General features: G+C 46.8%; 1 protein-coding gene across 1 annotated transcript in view; it reads left to right on the top strand.

Moving 5' to 3' along the window:
- Positions 1-16,371, top strand: part of LOC138293509 (vitamin D3 hydroxylase-associated protein-like) — a 314,222-nt gene that overhangs the window by 262,490 nt on the left and 35,361 nt on the right. The window lies entirely within an intron of this gene.

Below are 16,371 nucleotides of genomic sequence, written 5' to 3'. Positions count from 1 at the left end.
TTTGTAAATCAGGACGGGAGGGTGGGAGCAAAGTCAGTGGGGGGATGAACAGGAAGTGGGTGGGTTAGCAATAGTGGAGCTTGAGGTGGTGAAGGAAATATAAAATATATTTGAAAAAGCTGAGGCAGTACAAAAAATGCATGCGCTGGGGGTTGAGGGAGCAACACGGAGCGTGCTGTTGGTTTCGGGTGTTTGAGAGGCTAAATAGCACACAAGGGAGGAGGCAAGAAAACACACGCAGTCTCATGCAGTGCTGCAACAAAAAGAACATATAGTTCTCTGAATGTGAGCAGTTGAAGTATAGAAGCCATCGCATTAAAATGATGGAAAAGCAGCTATGCTTCAATGGAGGGACAAGTACAAAAAGAGGAAGGAGTCATTAAAGAAGAATCAAACGAATGAGACACACAATAAAGCAATCCAATGGTACGCAATGTTCTGGGACAAAGTCCAAAGTAAGTTTTGGTATGGTCCGAAAAATGTCTTTTGATAAGACATGTGTAGGCGAGACCTAAAAAGTGTTGACACAACAAGGTCTTTCAAGCTTCACTGATGCATGGGCGATAGAGTATGGCCAGAAGCTGTTACAATCACATGCAGCTGTACTGCAAACTTCCTTCAAACACAGTACAGGTACAACCAAATAGTGAAAGTGTCTTCAATAAATATAGAATAAGTACAGGACAGATAACAGCTGTTCAAGCTTCGTTCACACAAAGAGAGGCGGATGACTTTGTTGAACTTAACTTTGCAGAAATTGGGTAGCCATCTTAAATGCAGTCAAACAGAATGACCTCCTCGTTCAGTTCTCACTCTAGGAGCAGGTAGTCTTTGGTCTATAGGCTTAGTTACTTTGATTCAGCCATGACTTCCTTGTGTTGTGGGGCAGGGGAGAAATACAGCAGGGTGAAGACAGGCTTACAACTGAACATGCACGCAGAACTGGAGCAAAGATTCTGGTTCATCTCCTTTGTCCTGGTGTAGGGCCGCATGGGTCCCCACTTGAGCATCACTCCGATGAGGACGATTACAACCAAGTCACACATCTTGCTTGTCCCGGTAACCCACTCTGGCATATGGGGTCATTGTATCCTCACTGTACACCAGCCTGACCGGCCCATTGATGTTCACGGCTCACTTCACGGCAGTCCTCCTTTGGCATACATTGCTCGTGTGCATTCGTCTTGCACACAGGCAATGACTCGATTATTGCAGCAGCTGTCTTTTCACAGCTCACAAAGGGAGTCCACTCTACAGGGCTCCCCAGTAGACCTAGCTCCCCCAACACCCTTGTAGTTCTCACAGGGTACACTAGTTTTGGCAAGTAGGCAGGCAGTGGTGCGCCAGGCTCCAGGGCAGGTGGTCTTGGATTCCGTCTGATGTCTCGTCCCCCAGCTGAGAAACTAGAAGTCCTTGGCCCTCTCAGTATTTGTCACAGGCAAAAGTCTTGCAAAGCTTCCCCTCCTCACACAGCCCATCTGGCTGCTTGGCTGTGGACCTGGTTTAGGGCCTCAAACTCCCCTTCTTGTATTCTATTTCCAGACACTAAATGTGATTTAGAGTCTGAGTCTTTGAGGTATGTGTTCGGGGTCTGCTTCTTTTAAAGTGCCCACTCCTCTGCCCTCTCTTCCCCTTGAAAGTAGTATGTCACAGCAGGAGCAACTCAAAATCTGATATCCCCACAGAACAGGCCATTGGAGGAGTGACTAGCGTTCACACATGGATGTCAGTCAAAATGATATGTGCATCAAAAGGTTAGCCCAGGCCCTCACCCAACTCTTTATGATTTTCTGATCACCCCACCTTCTTCCTGAGATGTGCCCAGGCTGCGTTCCTTGTGACCTTTCTCTCAGTGAAGTGTGTGGGGGAAGCCTGGCTCTCCCCTCTGCAGTGTGTCCCTCCCAGTTTACAGGAATGTAGCAATACACAATACACAAAATCCTTCTTAGGAAAATTCCTCTTCCTTCTCCCCGCATGGTTTCCCATACAGCCCTTGGTCTCCCAAAATGGAACCTTAGGGGTCCAGAAGCACTGTACCATTCACAGGCACACATACACCCATTAATAGACAGGCCGTGCACAGCACTGTATTCTTCACGTACTGTACCGCTCAGGCACACAAACACCCAACACATGCATTTATCATGCATGCACTGCACAATACTATATCCTTTCTGAAGTTTACAACCCACAGGCACACATTCACCCTGCACATGCATTTACCAATAACACACTGCACAGCACTACGTCTTCCATGAATTGTTCCACTCACAGGCACGCATCCGCCCAGCACGTGTTCAATGTGCGCCCACTGCACTGCACTGTACTGCTTTATCTCTGTATTGTAAACCACCACATAGGGAGAGATATATTGGGGGAGGCTTATTATTGGAGAAATGCACCAGCCTCATAGTCTAACACGTACATGCACGAGTTGTGATCCCCATTATGTATGGTGCTTGAAACATTATTTCAAGACCCATGGGGGGAGAGGAAATCACTCACTGTCTCATCTTATCCTCCTATTAATCCCTAGTCATGGATTTAGACAATTCAAAAAATTGGGTGAGGAAGGCTCACTCACGTACTGTGACATGCTTCATCATAACCAAACTCATCCCACCCTCGTAAGATAGTACTATCAGGGCGGACTTGACCCTTGGGAGGGGGTCTTACCTGAGGGAGTTCTTAAATATTAGTTCTTCTGGACAATTACCTGGGATCCAGATAGCTGTTAATAAAAATACCTGAGGGTAAACCACAAGATATATCTTTATTAAGTGGTTTTCTATGTATGATTAAAAACCACAAACTAAGAAAAGGAGGCCAAAGTAAGTTCAGTGGCCCTTACGTGCCTTACTTATGCCAACATGTTTCTGCCTATCCTAAGGCCTACCTAGGTCCAGGGCATTCATAAGGGCTGTAGCAGATTCCAGTGCAACACTACTTATGGTGTGGAAGGAAAGGACCTACCTTTCCTCAAAATGGTCAATCAACCTAATAAAGAGGATAGAATATAATCCATTAGATAAACACTATACCAAGGCAGATGGATAGCAACAACATCTTGCTATATCTGAGTTACTTTTATGAGTATATCTTACTTCAGGAAAGAACACCAGTGGCACACGTGATAATACACACATGGAGAAACAAACTGCTGTTTTTCTCAAAAGAGACTTTTTTTTACCTAATCACCTAAGGCCCTTTGCCTCATGGTCTGCGGCGGGGGGAGGATATGCCTCCTGTAGTCACACACTATTCAGCAGGGGCTTGAAAGAAAAGTTTGAAAGAAAATCTCTATTTCCTATTTTCTTCCTTCCATTATTCTTATTCTAAATGGACTGTTCGTTGTATCAGGGAAAGGCTAAACGAGATAGTCCACTCATGCAGTTCAACCACTTGCTTATATACACATGATATTCGAGTAGAGGCCACCACTTAATGTTACACTCTGTCTTGCTTCTAATATACTTAATTCAGCAAGGATGGCTGCCAGCACAGAACCGGACTCAGCCCCTTGTAAAGCCGACACAAACGGAACCCAGTAGGCCCAGGAAATGGTATAAATACAGAACGTCACGCCCCTTTCTCGTTATTTCTAAATGAGTCTCAGATGTGCTACTCACTCTTCGTGACTGGGACTGCCTTCCACATATGTCTTTCATCCCCACTTTTTCAAGATGTGCCTCGTCAGAGAACACGCCCCTCTTGCTACGGGTGTGTAACAGAAGCGTCTGTGACTGGCCCTGTCTTCAGCATACCGCTTGCATCACCACTTCTCAAGATGTGCCTCATAAAAGGACATGCACCTCTTGCAAGAGGCGTGTAACCTAAGCTTCCTCAGCCTATCACCACATAAACCCGTGAATGATAAGTACCAATGAATGGGTTTATTCAGTGCATCTGGGCGTGGTAATATAGCAGAGCCCAGATACGCCTATGTTGTGCTGTTGCATCCTATATTCCCCCTGGTATCTTAACACCAGAGTAGTCACATTAGCCCAGCCTCTGGTCAAAGGCCATATTCCAGATTCTGAATACACTAAACCTGCTCTCATAGTTAAAACTCAAAAGACGATAGATTATTGAATCTTCTCCCATCATATATAGTACGTGTATTTTTCTCAAAAGACACTTTTTAATTTTTTTTTAAATCTAATTGCCTAAGGCTCATGGTCTATTGGGGGTGGGCACCTCCTGTAGTCACACACTAGAGCTGGGGGGAGGGGGAGTTTAAACCACAGCAAGAGGTTTGGAAGAAAATCTCTTTCTTTGTTTTCTCCCTCCATTATTCTTAATCCAAATGAATCATTCGTTGTATCAGAGAAAGGCTAAACCGGATAGTCCACTCATGCAGTTGAACCACTTGCTATATACCCATGACATGTGAAGAGTCCACCACTTAATGTTACACCCCTTCCCGCTTTTAATACACTTATTTCACCAAGGATGGCTGCCTGCACTAAATCTGGCTCAGCCCCTCATACAGCCGACACGACCGGAACCCAGTAGGCCCAAGAAACGGAATAAAGTCTAAATGCCACCTCCCCTTCTCACTATTTCCAAATGAGTCGCAGGTGAGCTACTCACTCTCTGTGACAGGCCCTGCCTTCAGCATACCTCTTTCATCACCACTTTCTCAAGAAGTGCCTCATCAAAGGACACTGCCTTATTACTTGAGGTGTATAACCCAAGCTTCCTCAGCCTATCACCACATAAACCCGGAAATGATGATTATCATTGACCGGGTTTATTCAGACCATCTGGGCGTGGTAATTTAACAGAGACCAAATACACCTATGTTGTGGCGTTGTATCCTATATTCTCCCCGGTGTGTTAACACCAGAGTAGTCACAATAGCCCAGCCTCTGGGCGCAGCCCATAGTCCAGATTCTGCTAAATCAAATATCCTGGAAAGATCCAGAGTTCGAAGAAAGGTCAGATCTCCTACCAGGGCACAGCAGGACATCAGTGACAATATAATAAATATGAGTGGGGTGACTCTTACAGATACTCAGAAGAAAGGTTTAAACTTGGGCTTAGGCTTTGTCCTGACTCCCGAGATGATTTTTTTCAGACTTAAAATTGAAATGGAATTCTTACGAAAAATGAGACTGCATATCTATTTCACCTCAAAGAAAGATAATGAGGTAGTGTAGGAGAAGCAGAAGGAGAAGAACACTGGCCTACAAAAAAGGCAACTTTTACCCCAGGGTTACAGCAGTTACCGCCAGAAGTGGAGGCTTTTGAACAGGCCATTACCATTGGACTAGATGAGTTAGGAAAAGACAGAGGACTTTTCAGAATTTTTGTGAACTTAAGAGAAAGGCTGTAAACACCATGATGGCTGACATCTCCATAGTTATTAAACCAGCAGACAAGGGTAGGGGCATTGTGTTACTCCCAAGGAAATGACCCATGCGGTGTTTGAGGCTCCTAGCGAATGAGCTTCACTATGAAAGATTGAGAAAAGATCCTACACGAGAAATTCAATAAGATATCTCTTTTATGATCAAAAGAGCTTTTGAAAACGGATGGGTAACAGAGAAAGAAACTGATCTATTGATCGTTAAAAGAACCAGGTATACCTTACTTTTATATTCTGCCAAAGGTGCATAAAAAGAAACACCCACCCCCCTGGATGCCCTATAGTATCAGGGATTGGTTCAGTACTTGAACCTCTTTTGCAGTTTTGTGTTATTTTTTTTCTTTTCTTTTTTCTTAAAACCCCTAGTGGCTAGGATGCCGTCATACTTAGAAGATACGAAAGACACTACAGTCATCCCTGAGGTCAAACTATTATTTATGTTAGCTGTGGAGTCTTTGTATACGAACATTTTGCATGAAGCAACCTTACAGGTGATTGATCAACTCCTGAAATTAAGGAAGGGTAACAAGCTGACTCCAGATGATTTTATCTTAGATTGTGCACACATGGTCCTGACTCGTAATGTATGAGTATGAGGGCACTTTTTATTTGCAGATACATGGGATTTCCATGGGTGGTACCTGTGCCCTGAGCCTGGCATGTTTGTATGTACACTGCTTTGAAACCGAATTCATCTTTAGTGAGGATAAACTCTTCCATAACAAAATTCTGCTATGGAAGAGATATATTGATGATATTTTTGTGAAATGGAAGGGGACTGAGAAAGAGGCTGCAGACTTTAATAACTGTATTAACTACCAGGACACTTTTCTCAGATTCACAATTAATACCAGTAAAACTGAGATGCCGTTCCACGACTTATGAATTTATCTGGATGAGGGAATCCTGAAAATAGAGGTATATCACAGACCAACAGATAAGAACGACCTATTTAGGTTAGAGATGTTTCCATCCCAGATCCCTCAAGGAGGGTGTACCCATTCGGCAATTCCTAAGGTTACGCCTTAATTGTACGGAGGTGTCCTTGTATAAGGAACATGCAAACAAATTAATCACCAAACTCAGAGAGAAGAACTATCTTGAAATAATAATATCAAAGGCAACCTTAGAGGGCCAGGAACACAGAAAGGCCCTTCTTGGCACTTATAAAAGACCTTGGACTACAAGACCCATTGCATAACCACTTTTAGTCCTAGTTCTAATCAGGTAAAAAAGCTCATTGTAAAACATGGGAGCATTCTGAACTCAGGTAAACTAAAAATAGAACATCCTATGTTTTCATTTAAAAGAAGTCAGAATCTTCGTGATTTATTGGTTCACACACGCCCTCAAAGACAAGTGAAGAACAATCAAACAAGATGATGGGATACACCAGCACCCAAAAGCCGCCAACCATGTGGGAATTGTGGTATATGGTGTTTCTCGAGGAAATGCAAAATGATTGATCTAGGACTCACTACACCATGGATATTGAAACATCTTACCACATGCACCTCAGAGAATGTTGTCTACATTTTGAAATGCTCGTGCAATTTGATGTATGTCAGTATGATGGCAAGAAACGTTTGGATAAGTGTTCGACCTGGCATCCTTGGTGGGGTTCCCAGTCTTTTTGCCTCTGCTTTCTGACTGTGTTGCTGACCAGTGCTAAAGTGCAAGTGCTCTCTGTGTAAATTGTATTGGTAATTTTCTTTTTCATGGTTGACATATTTGATTTACTAGTAAGTCCCTAGTGAAGTGTACAAGAGGCGCCCAGGGCCTGTAAATCAAATGCTACTAGTGGACCTGCAGCTCTGATTGTGCCACCACATGAGTAGCCCTGCAAATATGACTCAGACCTGCCACTGCAATGTCTGTATGTGCAGTTTTAAACTGCCAATTTGATCTGGCAAGTGCACCCACTTGCCAGGCCCAAACTTTCCTTTTACTACATGCAAGTCCCCCATAAGGTAGATCCTAGGTACCTTTAAAAGGTAGGACATGTGCTGGTGTTTTTTGCATGTCCTGGTAGTGAAATACTGCCAGATTCATTTTTCACTATTGCAAGGCCAATCTCTCTCACAGGTTAACATGTGGACTGCCTTTAAATATCTTTCAAGTGCAGTTTCTCTTTAGCAGCAGATAGAGACCTGGAGTTCGGGGTCTCTGAACTCTGTTTAAAAACACATCTTTTGGTAAAGTTGTTTAGATTGTCAGTTTGAAAATGCCACTTTTAGAAAGTGGGCATTTTCTTGCTTAACCATTCTGTGCCAATGCCTGCTTGTGGAAGCCACATCTAGGTCAGACTGACAGTTGGTCTGTTTGTGAATTCCCACTAGACAGTGACACAAAGGGGGCTGGGGAGTGTCCTGCATATCCTGATGAGCCTCCTGGCCTAAAGTGGGAAGGAAGGAGCTGACACTTCCACCTGAAAGAGCTGTGCCTGTCCTCTCACAGTGCAGACTCTAACACCCTGGTGTGTATCTGGTCCCAGGCCTGAGACTTCCCTTTGAAGTTAGCCTACTTCAAAGACAGAAATAAGTATAAGTAGTGGACTCAAAACCTCGGACTTTTAGAATACTTCTGAACCAAGAGGAACCTCTGCACTGGAGAATAGCTGAAGAGCTGGAGGAGGAGTACTGCCCCTTTGCTGTGTGTGTTTTGCTGGGTTGGCCTGCAGTTGCTGCTTCTGCCTCAGAGAGTGCGAAGACTGGAATTTGCTGTGTATCCTGCTTATGAGCTTTCTCCAAGGGTATGGACTGAGCTTGCCTCCTGTTAAGAAGTCTCAAGGACAGGAAAGACTTCACTTACCAGCCTCTGGGTTCACTTGCTGGACTCTTAACTCGCCAGGTGTTGCCTACTCCAGTTTCTGGGCCCTTGGGAGTGAAAGCTGGTGAAAAACCAAGAAAATCCAAGTGCACTGACTTCGGACGATGCCCGGACTAATGCGCTGCCTGACCCTGCAACACCGCCTGCAATTGAAGCTGTGGTACCCGTTGGAGTGCACCGACTCCAACCGACATAGCAGGCCTGATGCTGCAGCAGCCTATGACGTCCTGTGTCTTCGTGAGTTGAGAGTGCTGTGTCACTGACATTCATGACACCTGACTCCACTGTGGCGCCTGCAGCCCCATGGCATGACTGCGACTCTGTGAGGTCGCCTCACCGCCTCTTGACCTGCTGGACATCGACCCTGCCAGAAGCATAAGGAACCAATGCTTCGCACGGCTGCCGTCTCAGCTCCGCAGCAACTACCCGATGCTGACGCTCCTCTGCTCCGCAGCACCGGAACCAACACCGCAGCAGATCCAGCAATGCCTCGCTCCCTGACTCTGTGCACCTGCTTGTTTCCTCACCTTCATAAGGTACTATACCTGAAGGCCCTTGTGACTCTGTGACAGGTGCCATTGGCTTCGCATTGTTGGGAACGACTCCTTCATGACGCTGTGATAACACCAAATTGCAGCATTTTTGGTTCTAAATGCTATATTCAAATTTAATCTTTGAAAATTCATAACTTTGCTTGCATATGTTGGATTTGTGTCGTTTTGGTCTTGTTTTACTCAGCTAAATATTGGCTATTCTCCTAAACTGGTCTTGAGTACTTTTGTGGAGTTTTCACTGTGTTATTGTGTGTGACTGTACAAATGCTTTACACATTGCCTCAGAGATAAGCCTGACTGCTTGTGCCAAGCCGCCAAAAGGGTGAGTAGGGGTTATCCTGGGTGTGTATGTCCATTAGCCTGACTAGAGTGAGGGTCCCTTCTTGGACAGAGTGCAAACTGGCTGCCAACTGGAGACCCCATTTCTAATATTGGTGATCTGCGATGAGGATAGAACTTGTATTTTTACGTGACATACAGTGATTGGTGTACACTTCAGTTTTATTGCAGACTATTACGCAACCACATACTGTTTTTTTGTCTCTTGGATTTATGTTTTTTCCTTTTTCTTGGATTTTCCTTGCGTTCTGGAACTTTGCATCTTTGTTGAGCCTTACCCACGAGCATGTCTGTCTGGGGAGGCAAGGCGTCAGCAGTTGCTACAAATATGGTTTTTGAGTTGGAGAAAATGAAGGAGTACACAGTGGCTCAGCTCAAGCAGTTGTGTAGGAAATTAAACTGTCCAATCAAAAACTCTGTTAGGAAAGATGAGCTGCAGAAGGCATTGAGGGGCATTTGGCAGCAAAAGAAGCTGAGGAGCACACAGGAGAGGAGGATGTTGTTGTGGGTGAGGAGTTGCAAAGGTTACATGCTGTTGTGTTGAATAACCCTAACCTGTCTGGAGGGAGGGCGTCCAGGGCAGGCAGTAGTGTTTCATCCAAAGGCCTGACCGAGGAAGAACTGGAAGACAGAGGAGAAGTCAGGAGGCACCAATTGGAGATGGAGAAGTGAAGCTCAGGCTCCAGCATGAGAGGGAACTGTAGCTGGCTAGAATCAAAAGGGAAGAGGAAAAATACAGACTTGCCATGGAGGAAAAGAACATTTTCTTTGCACAGGAACTGAGTTTAAAGGAGGTGGATCTGAAGGGCAGGTCCAGCACAGATGGCGACAGCAGTACCCCAGCCCAGCCTGAAAGAGTGCACATCCCCAAAGACCTGGTAAAAGATTACAAGAGGGATGGTGACATACACTTGTTGTATAAGGGGTATGAGTCATCTGTTCACATGAACCTGATCCCTGAGGTATACGGGCGGAGGGGGTTCTGTGGCAGCACTTTGAGGAAGAAGGGAGGGACACCTTGACAGCCCTAGGGGATCCTCAGGGACTCACCTACTCTATTGTGAAGGATTCCCTACTCACTAGATATGGTCTCACTCCACAGCAGTAGAAGGAGAAGTTCAGGTCTTACAAGAAGGGGGATTCTCAAACCTGGTTAGAATGTGTTGATCTTTACAGGGCACTGGATGGTTGGGTGAAGGGCAGTAAGGTAACAGATTATAAGGGTCTGTACAATTTGACTGCGTGGGAGCACTTGTATAGTCTTTGTTTTCCAGAGCTGTGTCAGCACAGGCTGACTGACCCCAGGAAGTGGACCGGTGGGAGAGCACAAGTGTCCTAAAGAGATATGGGGGAAGACTCAGCCAAGGGTGGGCAGGGTCCCTATCATAAAAAGTGGGGAGGGTCAGGGTAAACAGGATGGGTTATCTAAAGAACACCAACTTAGTTCCCAGGATAAGGATTCCTAGCCCCCAGGTGAGAAGAAACCATGGATCTCTACAGGAAAACCTGCAGAGAAGGGTCTCCACAAATGTTTTGCATGTGATCAGGTGGGTCACATGATGGGGGACCCCAAATGTCCCAAGTGGACACCGGTACCCACTGGGGCTCAGTCACAGGGTTTGGCCAGTGTAGCTCTTGGGGAGGAGTTAATGCCAGGAGAAAGGTGGGAGCCAGCTGAGATGACCCTTGTCTCACAAGGGGACAGTGAGATGGCCCATAGGACCCTTGTGCCTGAGAACACTAAGCAGTACATGCAGTGGGTGACCATCAATGGACAGAGGGTGGAGGCTCTGAGGGACACAGGAACCAGTGACTACTGTGAGGTGTCACCTAGTGTCCGAAGAGCAAGTAGTTTCCGATGTGTTTCACCAAGTAGTTGCTGTAGACAACCCAGAGTGCCTGTATAAGGTGGTGCAGGTTTTCTTTGAGTTTGGGGGGAGGGGAGAATCTCGGGTTCCTTGAGGGTAGCTGGGAGTCCAGCCATGCCTGTTGATTGTCTCCTAGGCAATGACCTGGAGGATTCTCTTTGGAGTGAGGTGGGATGAAGGTCACACTTGGAGATGTTGGGTCTGCCTGGGTGGGCATGTGTGACCACCCGGTCTATGGCAGCCCATCAGGGTGATCAAGGGGCCCTAGAGCCTAAAACAGTGGGCCAGGTGCCTGCCAGAAAGAGGAAGGGCAAGGGGGTGCAGGAAACCCGCCCCAGAAATTCCCATGGTCCAGGAGGAGGCTGAATGCCCAGAGCCTACAGGGGAACAAGTAGCTAGACTGGGGGAGGTGCCCAAGCTTACCCATTGGTAGCAAGAAGGGAGTCCCACCAGGGAAGGGTTCTGTGAGGCAAAGAGCTCATGCCATTCTCTTGAGGGTCTGCAGAAACAGGCTGCAGACCAGGCATATGGCAAGGAGTCTGGATCACATTGGATCTACTGGGAGGATGGCCTCCTTTATAGTAAGCCTAAGGTTACTGAGCCTGGGGCCGCCTGTATGATGGTGATACCCGAGCGCTTCAGAACCTTTTTTACTGGGGCTGGCTCATGAACTGCCTTTGGCAGGACATTTGTGGCAGGGGAAACCTTTTGAAAGGATTGTCGCACACTTTTAATGGCCCCAAATGCGCAGGCACTCTGGTGCATATTGCAGTTCTTGCCAGACTTGTCAAGAAAGTGACAAGAGTCTGGGGAAATGCAAGGCTCCCCTACAACCATTCCCTGTTGTCAACACCCATTTAGAGTGGGTGGGGATTGACATTGTGGGACCTCTGGACCCCAAGATAGCCATGGGTAACATGTTTATCCTTGTCTTGGTAGACCATGCCACCTAGTACCCAGAGGCCATCCCTCTGAGATCAGTGACAGACCCTTTGGTGGGCTGGGCACTGATGGGGATTTTTACCCTCTGGGGTTTCCCAAGGACGTGGTGTTCAACCGGGGTACCAACTTCATATCTACATTTATGAAGTCTCTGTGGAAGGAGTGTGGGGTGACCTACAAGTTCACCACCCCTTACCACTCCTAAGGAAACGGGTTGGTTGAGAGATTAAACTGTGCCCTGAAAGGCTTGATAATGGGTGTGTCAGAACCCATGAGGCATAAGTGGAACGTCCTCTTGTCATGCCTTCTCTTTACTTACAGGGAGGTACCGCAGAAGGGACTTTGTTTTAGCTCCTTTGAGCTGCTGTATTGCCAGCCTGTGAGGGGATCTTTGAGTCTGGTGAAGGAGGGCTTGGAGAAAGCTTCCACTAAGCCCCCTAAGAGCATGTTTAACCATGTGCTGGCCTTTAGAAACCAGACTACACGCTTCAGGAAACTCACTCAGGTGAACCTAGAAGCTAGCCAGGAGGACATGAAATGCTGGTACGACCAGGATGCCAGTCTGGTTGAGTTTCAGCCTGGCCAGAAAGTATGGGTCATGGCCCCAGTAGTGAACTTGAAAACTCCCAGGAATTCTTTAAGGGTCCTGCATGTGAACCGCCTCAACTCTCACTTTGAGAGGTCTGAGCTGACCAGGCTCTTGGCAACAGATGATGGGGTGGAGGAGGAGAGTGATCCTCTTCCTGACCTCCTGTCTTCCCATGAGAAAGATTGGTCTGTGAAGGGTGTGAACCTCTCTCCAACTCTGACCCCAGAGCAGCAGAGGGACTGTTGGCAGTTGCTCAGACAGTTTACCTCCTGCAATATCTGTGTGTGCAATGTTAAACTGCCAATTCGATCTGGCAAGTGCACCCACTTGCCAGGCCCAAACCTTCCATTTTTCTACATGCAAGTCACCCCTAAGGTAAACCCTAGGTAGCCCCAGGGACAGGGTGCAGTGTTTTTAAAATGTAGGACAGGTACTGGTGTGTTTTACATGTCCTGATAGTGAAATACTGCTAAATGCGGTTTTCACTGTTGCAAGGCCTATCTCTCTCATAGGTTAACATGGGGGCTGCCTTTAAAGTTTCCTGTTGGGAGCACGGGGAGATATGGAGTTGGGCTGTTTGTGAATTCCCATTAGACAGTGACACAAAAGGAGCTGGGGATTATCCTGCATATCCTGCTACGTCTCCTAGGCTAGAGTGGGAAGGGAGGAGCTGACATGTGCACTTGAAAGGACTTTGCCTTTCCTTACACAATGCAGTCCACAAACACCTGGTGTGTGTCTGGGGCCAGGCCTGGGCAAGACAGGATCTTGTCAACAACAGAGACTTTCCTTTGAAGTTTGTCTACTTCAAAGGCAGAAATTAGACTAGGTAGTGGACCCAAACCCCAGACTTTTAGATTACTTCTGGACCAAGAGGAACCTCTGCCAAGGAGAAGAGCTGGAGGAGGAGTACTGTCCCTTTGCTGTGTGTGCTTTGCTGGGTTGGCCTGCAATTGCTGCTTCTGCCTTAGAGAGGGCACAGACTGGACTTTGCTTGGTATCCTGCTTGTGAAGTTTCTCCAAGGGCTTGGACTGAGCTTGCTTCCTGTTAAGAAGTCTCAGGGACAGCAAAGACTTCACTTACCAGCCTTTGGGTTCACTTGCTGTGGACTCTAACTTGCCAGGTGGTGCCTAGTCCAGTTTCTGGGCCCTTGAGAGTTAAAGGTGGTGAAAAACCAAGAGCTCCGACTTTGGACAATGCCTGAACTGACGCTGCTGCCTGACCCCGCGACGCTGCCTGCAACTGAAGCTGTGGTTCCCGCTGGATTGCGATGCCGCTGTCCAAAATCGCAGGCCTGATGCCGCAGCAGCCACTGATGTCCCATGACTTTGTGAGTCCGGAGTGCCGTGTCATCGACGTTCATGACACCCGACACTTCCGTGGTGCCTGCAGCCCAGTGGTGTGACCGCGACCCAGTAAGGTCACCCGCCCCACTGCGTCTTGAGCCGCTGGACATTATCCCTGCCAGAAGCAAAAGGAACCAACGCTTTGCACAAACACTGCCTCATCTCCACAGCTGCGCAGCAAGGACCTAACGCCTCACACCGACTCCTCTGCTCCGCTGCACCGAAACCGACACCGCACCAGATCCAGAAACGCCTTGCTCCTTGACTCCATGCACCAGCTTGTTTCCTCACCTTCACAAGGTTCTATACCTGGGGGCCCGTGTAACTTTGTGACTGGCGCCATTGGCGTCACATTGTTGGGAAAGACCACCGTCACAACGCCCTGATAACACCAACTTGCAGCATTTGTTTTTTTAAGCGCTATACTCAAGTTTAAGCTTTAAAAAATCATAACTTTGGTTGTGCATGTTGTATATTTGTTGTTTTGATCTTGTTTTACTCAGATAAATATTGGCTATTTATCTAAACTGGTGTGGAGTACGTCTGTGGTGTTTTCACTGTGTACTGTATGTGATTGTACAAATACTTTACACATTGCCTTGGAGATAAGCCTGACTGCTTGTGCCAAGCTACCAAGGGTGTGAGCAGGGCTTATCCTAGGTGTGTATCTCCATTACCCTGACTAGAGTTGGGGTTCCTGCTTGGACAGAGTGCAAGCTGACTGCCAACCGGAGACCCCATTTCTAACAGTAAGGATCATAGAACACAGAAGCACAATAAGGTGTAAAAAGGACAACACCGAACTAACAAGACATTTTATGGAGAAGAGCCACACGGCTGACAATATAGAGTGGTATATATTCAAGAAACTTGAGAGTAAGCAAGAAGACCTGAGTAGCCTTACTAAAATATAAACAGAAATGTTTGTTTAGATTACGCACAGACATTGAAGGTTTGAATGATGAAATTCAGTGGGGTCTTCTAAAAGTCTGCCCCTTCTAGAATGTGTATGAACGCAAAAGACCCTTTTTGACGTCATGTGGGGTTGTCTCCTTGACACTATAGTGGACTCACAGACATTGGTCTTTTAACTATGACAAGTATGCATAGAGGATCTGTAGGAGGCTGGCCTGACTTATACTGGGCACCTGATGGTACTTACACCTTGTGCAAGGTCCAGGTCCAGTTATCCCTTATTAGTAGATTATTAGTGTTCTAGCTGCTTAGGCTGATAGAGGTAGCTAGAGCAGAGCAGCTTAGGCTGAACAAGGAGACATGCAAAGCTCCTACTATACCACTTATATCATATACTTACTATATCATAAGAAACACAATACTCCGAGTCCCTAAAAATAAAGGTAGTTTATTTTAGTGACAATGTGCCAAAAATATCTCTGAGGATGTACTCCTTTAGGAGGTAAGTAAAATACACAAAATATACACACAAACCAAAGTCAGGTAAGTAAAACAGTCAGAAAGTAGTGCAAACACTGTAGAATACAATATGATGCAATAGGCCTAGGGGCAACACAAACCATATACTAAGAAAGTGGAATGCGAACGATGAATGGACACCTAGGCTAGTGTAGTGTGTAGAGGGTCGCTGGGAGTGTAAGAAAGCACTAAGGGTGTCCAAGATACCCTACCCCAAGACCCTGAAAAGTAGGAGTAAAGTGCTACTACTTAACCACAAACACACTAAACTTGTGATAGAGTATTCTGTAAAGACCACAACAGGCTGCAAAGCACTGAAGACAGAATCCTGGACCCGAGGACCTGCAAAGGAAGGGGACCAAGCCCAAGAGTTGTGAAAGTGTCTGGGGGGCAGGAGCCCACTAAACCCCGGATGAATTTGCAAAATGGCTGCTTCCAGATGGAAGAAGCTGAAGATTCTGCAACAACGAAAGGTGCTAGGAACTTCTCCTTTGTGCATAAGATGTCCCAATGAGTGCTGGAGTATGCAGAGTTGTTTCCTTGGAGAAAGACCGCAAACAAGCCTTGCTAGCTGCAAAGGTCGCGGTTGAAGAAAAAGGGTGCTGCCTGGGCCCAGGAAGGACCAGGATGTCGCCACTTGGGAGAGGAGACAGAGGGCGCCCTCAGCAACACAGAGAGGCCACGCAGAAGAAGGCACACCGCAGAAGTCCTTAAACACGGGTTCAAGAAAACTGAGCACGTCCGTCATCTCAACACTACAAAAGAGGGTCCCACGAAGCTGGAGGCCAACTCAGCGAGTTGAGCAATGCAGGACGGAGTGCTGGGGACCTGGTCTAGGCTGTGCACGAAGGATTCCTTGCAAAAGTGCACAGAAGCCCTAGCAGCTGCAGTTCATGTGGTGCACAGGATTACTGTCCGAAGAGGGGAGGCAAGGACTTACCTCCTCCAAATTTGGACAGTTGGACCACTGAACAGTCTGGGTCACTTGGGTCTACCACCTGTGTTCCAGGGGCCACGCTCGTCAGGATGAGAGTGGTTCCAGAGTACCGGTGATGCTGAAGTTTGGTGCCTGCTGGAGCAGGGGGAAGATTACATCAA

The sequence above is a fragment of the Pleurodeles waltl genome, chromosome 4_2, assembly GCF_031143425.1.
Source record: "Pleurodeles waltl isolate 20211129_DDA chromosome 4_2, aPleWal1.hap1.20221129, whole genome shotgun sequence".
Taxonomy (NCBI): Eukaryota; Metazoa; Chordata; class Amphibia; order Caudata; family Salamandridae; genus Pleurodeles; species Pleurodeles waltl.
The sequence above is the reverse complement of the archived record's forward strand: the minus strand, read 5'-3'. Positions and strand labels throughout refer to the sequence as shown.